The sequence below is a fragment of the Eucalyptus grandis genome, chromosome 4 (assembly GCF_016545825.1).
Source record: "Eucalyptus grandis isolate ANBG69807.140 chromosome 4, ASM1654582v1, whole genome shotgun sequence".
Taxonomy (NCBI): domain Eukaryota; kingdom Viridiplantae; phylum Streptophyta; class Magnoliopsida; order Myrtales; family Myrtaceae; genus Eucalyptus; species Eucalyptus grandis.
In genome coordinates this window covers 1,976,197-1,984,095 of record NC_052615.1, presented here as the reverse complement: position 1 = coordinate 1,984,095, position 7,899 = coordinate 1,976,197, and the positions used below count along the sequence as shown (strand labels likewise).

Sequence of the window (7,899 nt, the reverse complement as noted above, 5' to 3'; positions counted from 1 at the left end):
CCACCGTTTCAAATTGCATTGAACCAGCGTTGGTCAAAGTCGAACGACTTTTTATTTTCTTCTAGATAGTCCTTTTCTTTTCAATTTTTCTCCAATACAAAAAGCTAAATATTCAACATACAATATAATTCGATCACCTTATTGTTTGTTGTTTGTGATTACATAATCAGCCACCACACAAAGCACGGAATAGCACGTGCTTAATGTAAAACAGTTTCGACATCTTAGAGCTTACAGAGCCCAAAAAACTAAGAAAGACACATAAGATCAAAGGTTCTCTCCACAAGCAAGACCGTTGGTCAATAATGCATCCCTAATCGAGGGGCACGGGTTCGTATATAGCTGACACAAGATAGTCCTTGGTGTCATTACTGGGATGACCGAATCCATCTCCATATCGGTAAAAAGTATGACAAACTCGTGCCAAGTTTAAACAGGCACCAAGAAAAGGCCCTATTCCGGGAATTGGGTAGTCTTCAAACACGGCTCTATTCATCCACTTCCATGCCTCACGCACCATATGTGTAATGTGTTCGCGCACAGCCTCTTCCGACGCGCCAGTTTCATTCATGTAGCATTCCAGCGCATTCAAATTGTCTCCTCGTGCCACTTCATACTAAGCATGGACAATTATTGTTGGGTTATATGCATAAGTCCAAATACTCATGTCATTATCGAAGAAATAAAAAAGAAGATGTACTATTTTTTTCCTATGAGACACTATTTACGAGGAGAAGAACAATATAAAAGTAAGTTACCGATGATGTACTGAAATCATTGATGAGTCGAAGCATCTTGCTAGAACAATGCATTATGCTTGGGATTTTCGACACATAATCAAGTCCCTCTTTTGTCAATTTATCCGTCGTTAGGAAGTAACTGGCCAACAGCAAAACCAGCCCTCCGGCTGAATACGTCGCAACGTCCATGTATTCCTTCAAGGTCGGTTTAATGCCGTTGCTGCACCAATGGACTTCCTTCAGGAACGCCTTGCATTCATCGGCCCACTATAAAATTGAAATTCGAAAAAATGTGTCAATGACCAAGTCGAGTGACGTTCTTTTCTCATACTTTTAGGACTCTCAAACGTTCAAAGAGAAGTCATAACGAAAGTTAGAAGTAGAAAAATGAGTTGACTAACATGGACTAGAAATTATCAAGTGAAAGATCTAGCAAGTCAAAATTACCACTTTCTGCAGGTAAGGAATGGGGTTGATTCCTCGCTCTCTCATTGTCCAATATCCAATTTCATTGGTGGTGTTGTACAAGGCCATGAAACTATCCCTTATTGTTGGAGGAAGGCTATCGATGTTTGTGATGTCCCACCTTGATAAGTTATCACCATTTTAGCAATCTTATGAATCTTACCATCATTCAATATGCTTCTTAGTTACAATAATGAAAACTAATGCCAACCATTACTTTATTAGCCCAAACAACCAACAAAAACCATGATATGTCAAAAACGCATTGAAAAATTTATTTCATAATATATAATTTTTAGTATTTTTTTTTCCATTGCATTCATGGACTAATTAATTCCATCTTGTTTCTTGACAATAATAGTTACAAGAGAAAATGATGACGGTGGTGATACAAGGCAAACCTGACAATGAAATCTGTTAAGAGCTCAAGCTCTTCCAGCGTCCCATATATATCATAAACGCCATCAATAAGTACCACCATACTAGCAATCTTCCCATTCATTTCTCTTACGGCTGTATGTTGAGGTTCAAAAACCATGGTATTGCTCCAAAAATAGCTTTCCACTAGCCTATCCCTACAAAGGTCATCTTGTTTGCTCCAAGTTCAACCCACCATCTGAAAAAAAATTGTCATATGATGATTAAGTCGATCAAAATGCGCTCCCACGTTGCTAGATTGATTGTGTACCTTGCCAAACGGCTGACTTCCATCCTGTAGATTGACTGCACTAAATTGAAGTCTAATTTAGCCAATCTTAGCAAAGAGGGGATCATGTCTTGCTGTTTCTTGTACATGTCAATGAACCACCGAGCCTCCAACCTGTTTGGCCTCCAGTGGATCGGCATATCTAATGCATGACTCACGTGGCTCGCTAAATTAGTGGGAATTTCATCGAGGTTTAGATCCTTTAGATGCTTAGAAGCAAAGGTCCAAGCTTCATCGAGTATGGTTTCACCTTCCAATCCATGAAAAGAAGCTTCTTAAAGACCAAGAAGCCCCTTCACATCTTCATTGAGCGATTCGTTGAATGTGTCCGTCTTGCTCATAAACCTTTGAAACACATCTATATGTCCAACAAAAGGAATGGAAGGGTAAATTTTGATGCATCAACATGATTCACAAAAGATTAATAGTTGGTGAGTACCTTGTGGAACGTTGTATCCATGTTGTTTGAGTAGCCGGAATCGAAGGGAAACGGCCTCGAGATCATCCGAAAGTTGAGCATCTTCAGTGTAGATGGAACTTAGAGCATTCTTGATCTCCATCTTGAATTGGTATCCTAGTCCAAGTCTTTGAACCATGTCAATGAACTCGAGCTTGGCCACCTGATTCATCTCTCTGTCGAATAGACCCTTGACTTCTTTCTTCAACCTTTGGACTTCCTCCGAATATTTATCCTCCTAGCACATGAAAAACTTGGAAAAATGAGATCTTAATCAAAGTCAATGCACAAGCACTGTTGACCTCTTGCTTTTTTTGTTGAGAATATGCCGTTTTGACCAGGTTTATCGATATCTCCTATATAATATTGTTGTGGTTGGCCGTATATTTGATATTGTGGCAATGGATGAATGTGCAAATTGATTTTACATATCTTGAATGTCATCCATAAATCGTATACAGAAGTACACAAGATGTATACATCCATAAATCAGATTCAAAGTACACTTTGTCCTTTGTTTCCATGTCGTTTTGGGATTTATGGACTCGTCCCGTCAAAGTAAACAGAAAATAGGGATACAGTGCAATTCGATCACCAAACTTATATTGTTGTTGTTTTTTTTTTTTTTTTTGGTCGTCAGCGTGGTAACTTAAAATTTGAGCGCAGCAAAGTGAAGCCAAGATATTAATCGATGCCAAACAATAGTATAATACTCAAATAATTAGTGCCATCATGGAATAAATTGTTACCGAAATTGTCAAAACCATAGACCAAAAAAATTGTTGGGAAATCTTTCCAAGTTTGAGGACCAAATGTGAATATTTCCCATAGTACTTAAGCTAGGCTGGGTTTTGTGAAAGACAAGAAAATTCGTTACCGTGTAATCAACACTGAGTGACTGCACAAAGTCATAGTCCCAAATGCTAGGTTGCCAATTCGCTGGACATCTCCCTATCTCTTGAACTTCAATCTTCGAAGCGCATGTCACGAATTGAGCGCCAGAGGAGTTGGAAGAGGTGGTGACATAGGAGGAGGAGCGGAGGTTTCTAAAGAATAAGAGAGAGGGCTGATTATGGTGAATTGAGGAGGGAGGGAAGCTTGTTGACACTGCTGGAAGAGCCATTGCAAATTCTGTTTCAGGTCACTTAGTATGCCAACCATCCTTTATATAGGAGTTGGTGTGGAACGCCCCTCACGGACACAATTTGTAGCTACTTTTAGAGCAGATTTTTTTCCTATTTACTCGAGCCATTCTCTAGCATTGTACTTTACGCACTTTTTTCTTTTTTCCAAACCGGCTCTCCTCAACACATCATGATTAATTTGGATGAATAAGAACGTCATGCTTTGGAATTAGAGGTGTCAGAATGAATCATAGACCCATTCTTTGACTCATATTTTCACAATTAGGTTGTGCATGGGTTGATTAAACATTTAAAAGGTAAGGTGAAAATGAACTTGAAAATTTAAAGTAAAATCATATTGGGTCTTAATGAAAGTTTAGGGTGTGTTTGATAACTATTTTGTTCCCGAGAATAATTTCTGCTAAGAAATGATTCCTTTTAGTTTTATTCCATAAATAAGTTTCTGAGCATTTGAAAGCGTTTGATAACTGCTCAAAATTTTTATTCTTGGAATAGAAATGTGTTTGGTACAACACTTAAATTTTTTGTGACTTATAAATTTTTTAATTTTACAATAATTTTTAAATATTTTCTTTTTAATTTTTTAATAATTCATTATATAATTATATAATATTTTAATAATATAATTTGATGTTATAATTGTATTTTATTTTTAATTTTATTTTAATTTTTTAATAATTTTATTATATTTTTGTGATCAACTAGAGGAAGAAGAAGAGAAATGAAAAGGAAAAGAAGAAAAGAGAAGAGAAAAAAATGAACATAATTGGCTTGATTCTAAAGTTGTTCTTGAGAGTAAACAAGCAACTTTTTTTACTTATTGATTCTATTCAAAATTTATTCCTAAGAACAAATTTATTCCCCAAAACAAAAAAGTTATCAAATATTTTTGTTCCGGAGAACAAATAAATAAAATAAGACACTATTTAACACGTTACTAAACAGGCCCTTAAAAACGTTTTCTACATGACGTGTGCATTCACTGGACACCTCGCCAGTGCTAATGTGTGATAACGTCAACAATACATGTGAAAGAGCTTTGGCACACGACGGCACAAGGCGTGTGAACCCAGTGGGGGCAGAGGCGCATGAGGACCCTTGTGGCAGTGCATGGCAACGAAATTTCTGAATCTAGCTCGTCTAATGATGATGCTTGTTTTTCGAAACAAGCAACATAAAGTGTCAAAACAGCACTCAAAAGTAGCGAGTTCGGGGGAAAACCAAATCAGCGCTGCTCATGCTCTGTTGCTACAAACACTATGTAAAAGGCCCAAGGGGCTCTTCCTCAAACAACCAAAAGCTTGGGGAAATGATGCTCCAAGTATCATAACTTTCGTATAATGTGTGTTTCGGTGCCACAACCTTTTTCCCAATCACTTCAATGCAATTTTGGTGAAAAATTGATCACCTTAGTGCCATTGGCAATTTGTATATCCAGAAAATCTATCGTAGTCTTATTTTAATGTAAAATGTTTGATGTAGCTTGCCGACAAAGTAAAATCATCAAATAAGAGGTCTTGCATCACATTTGTTTGCCTTAAATTAAAAATTGAGATTAAATTCATTGTGCTCTTGAAACCCTACCTCCACAAACAAGGATTTAGGGCAAAATCAGCTGTTGTAATTTGCAATGGAGAGCAGGAGCTAAACAAGTGGCTCCCAATCATGTCAATTTGGTCAGGACAAAGTGGTGGAGGCTTGGCGTTGCTCTGCGAAGCGTAGCTGAAGCCATATGTGTGTTCCCGTTTAGGGATCTACTGGTAACTGTCAAAGGAATTGCTCTTCTAATTTGAGGAGTATTGAAGCGGGAATGTCCCCTTCGTGACTGGCAAGACAGTGAAATGGAAAAGTAAAGTCTTAAATTTAATGCATTGACACTAATCCAATCTTAAATCTTTCAATAGAACCAATTTAATTCTAAACATTTTGCATTTTTGCCAATTGAGTCCGTCCGGTTAATTTTCATTGGAAATCTCTAACATTAACATCGGCTATATTATGTGGCACAATCGACGTTGACATGGACAAAATTTACAATTTTTTTTAATTTTTTTCTGAATTTTTGTATTATGTTTCTTCTTCTTCTTGCAAATCCCTTGCCTAGGCCGCAAGGCTTGTCCGGCCACAATGAAAAAAATAGTATAAAAAAAAAGTAGAAATAGTAAAAATTCAGAAAAAAATATTTAAAAAAAATATTTAAAAAAAATTCCACATCAACACTAATCATGTCACATAAAATGGTCGATATTCATGTGAGTGATTTCTAGTGAAAATTGATCAAATGGACTCAATTGGTACAATTATGTGTATGATTAAATTGATTCAATTAAAAATATTTAGAATTGAATTAGTACCAATGCAATAGGTTCAAGATTTTTTTATACTTTTCCCGATGAAAATAGAAAACTACAAGTTGCAGAAAAACAGAGCGCAAAACCAACTGATTTCACAAAATATACTAAGCTAGCCAGAGGATCATCTTTCTGATGATTATTTCCTTTGAAGTCGCACAGCGAAGAACATATCCTGCCACTATCAATAATAAGCTCCGAAATAGATAAATGAAAATCCAGTTTTATATGTTATTCAGGATATTTGGCAGAAAACATAGTCTTGATATGCTCTGCTTTACATATCAAACATCTAGTGATACACACGGTTCAGGCAAGATCAGGAAATCTGCAACCAATCCTCACAGGAAACAAACGAATAAATGTTGGGGAGCTAACCAAGACAGTCGCTTTGACTCTCGGTATGTTTTTGGTCTTTCTTCTTTGGCTTCTTCTCGTTTGGCTCCATTTAGCCACAAGTACCACGTCCTCTTGCGGGAGGGGAAAAATTACAAAAACAGTCCAAAACCTATTGAAACTTTTCCGATTCAGTCATAATTTTTTTTTTTCAATTCAGTCTTAAACCTTTTGTAATTCTACAAATTCAGTCCATCTAGCTATTTTTGACCGGCCGGTGCTAACGTGGATGTCGGCCAGCCAACCAACGCTGACGTGGGTAATTTTTTTTAATGTTTTTTTTGTATTTTATATTAATTTTTTTTTCTTCGCTTTCTTCTCCTTCCTCCAACCAGTCACTGCCAGCAACCAACCAAAGGCAAGGCTGGCAAGGCACCTCACCAACCTCGGGGAAGCCTAGTTGTGGCTGGGCAACCTCGCCCAGGCTACCAGCTAGGTTGGTGAGGGTTGAGCCCTGCCGACCATGGGCGAGGCTTGACCTCAGCAGAGGCCGCGACCTCGTGTGGCCTCTAGCAAGGGTTACGAATGGCTGGGCGAGACTTGCTCTCACTGGATCTGTTGAGGGTTGAGCCTTACTAGCCATGGGCGAGACTCGACCACGCATGGCCTCTAGCAATGGTTGCTAGTGGCTTGGTGAGGCTCACCCTCGCCAATCTGGCAAGAAACGAGCCTCGCTAGCCATGGCGATGGCCATAGTGAGGCCGCAACCTACCCATGGCCAGTAAGGCTCTAGGCAAGCGAGGCCTCACCTAGGCTAGAGGTAGGCGAGGCCTCACCCAAGCAAGGTGAGGGTGGCCTCACTAGTGACTGGTGGAGGTGAGCCTTGCCAAGGCTCACCCCTAGCTGGCTATCCAAAGGAAGAAGTGAGGAGGAAGGAGAAAAAAAATGTAATAATAAGTTCAAAAAAAAATAATACTATTAAAAATTTGTCCACATTAGTGTTGGTCAGATAGTCAGTGCCGCTTAGGCAAAATTAGTTGGATTGACTGAATTTGCACAATTATAAAATGTTTAAAACTAAATTGGAATAATTACAATAGGTTTACATTTATTTTGGTAATTTCCTTCCTCTCATCCCTTGTTTAGACTTCAATTTCTTTTAAAATGCCCCGGACTGAAAATTTTATTTAAAAAACCACATGAGACAAATTGCTGGAATATCTCACGAGAAGCATTGTAGTAATTAACATTCAATCAACATGGCTATATAGCACCAAACTTATCGAAAAAGTTATATGCTTATGTATTTTTTTTCCCACAAAAAGCTCTATAGCAAGAGAAGAAATATATGCAAGAGAGAATTACATTTTATCTTGTAATAAAAAAATACATGAGTCTAATAAGATCATTTAATCGAGGATATGTACAGTTAAAGGATATAAATATATTACCCTAGAGATATGGACATTTAAGGAAATATAGTGATTATCCCCAACTATGCATCTTTCGAATTTAATTTTTTCTAAAAAAAGTCAATGAAAAATGTTGTCTTCTTTAAGATAAAAGAATAAAAGTATTAGCAATAGTAGACAAAATAGAAATAATTTGAAGGCCAAATATCATGAAATGCCTCTAACTTTTTATTTTCCTTTTTATAAAAATCAGTATTTCAAATTATAAAAAGTTCTCTTGGAGACCG

The 7,899-nt window shown here is 37.3% G+C and overlaps 1 pseudogene; it reads right to left on the bottom strand.

Annotated features, from left to right (window-relative positions):
* Nucleotides 1–313: 313 nt before the first annotated feature.
* On the bottom strand, nucleotides 314–3,491 carry LOC120292774 (annotated as a pseudogene).
* Nucleotides 3,492–7,899: the final 4,408 nt, after the last annotated feature.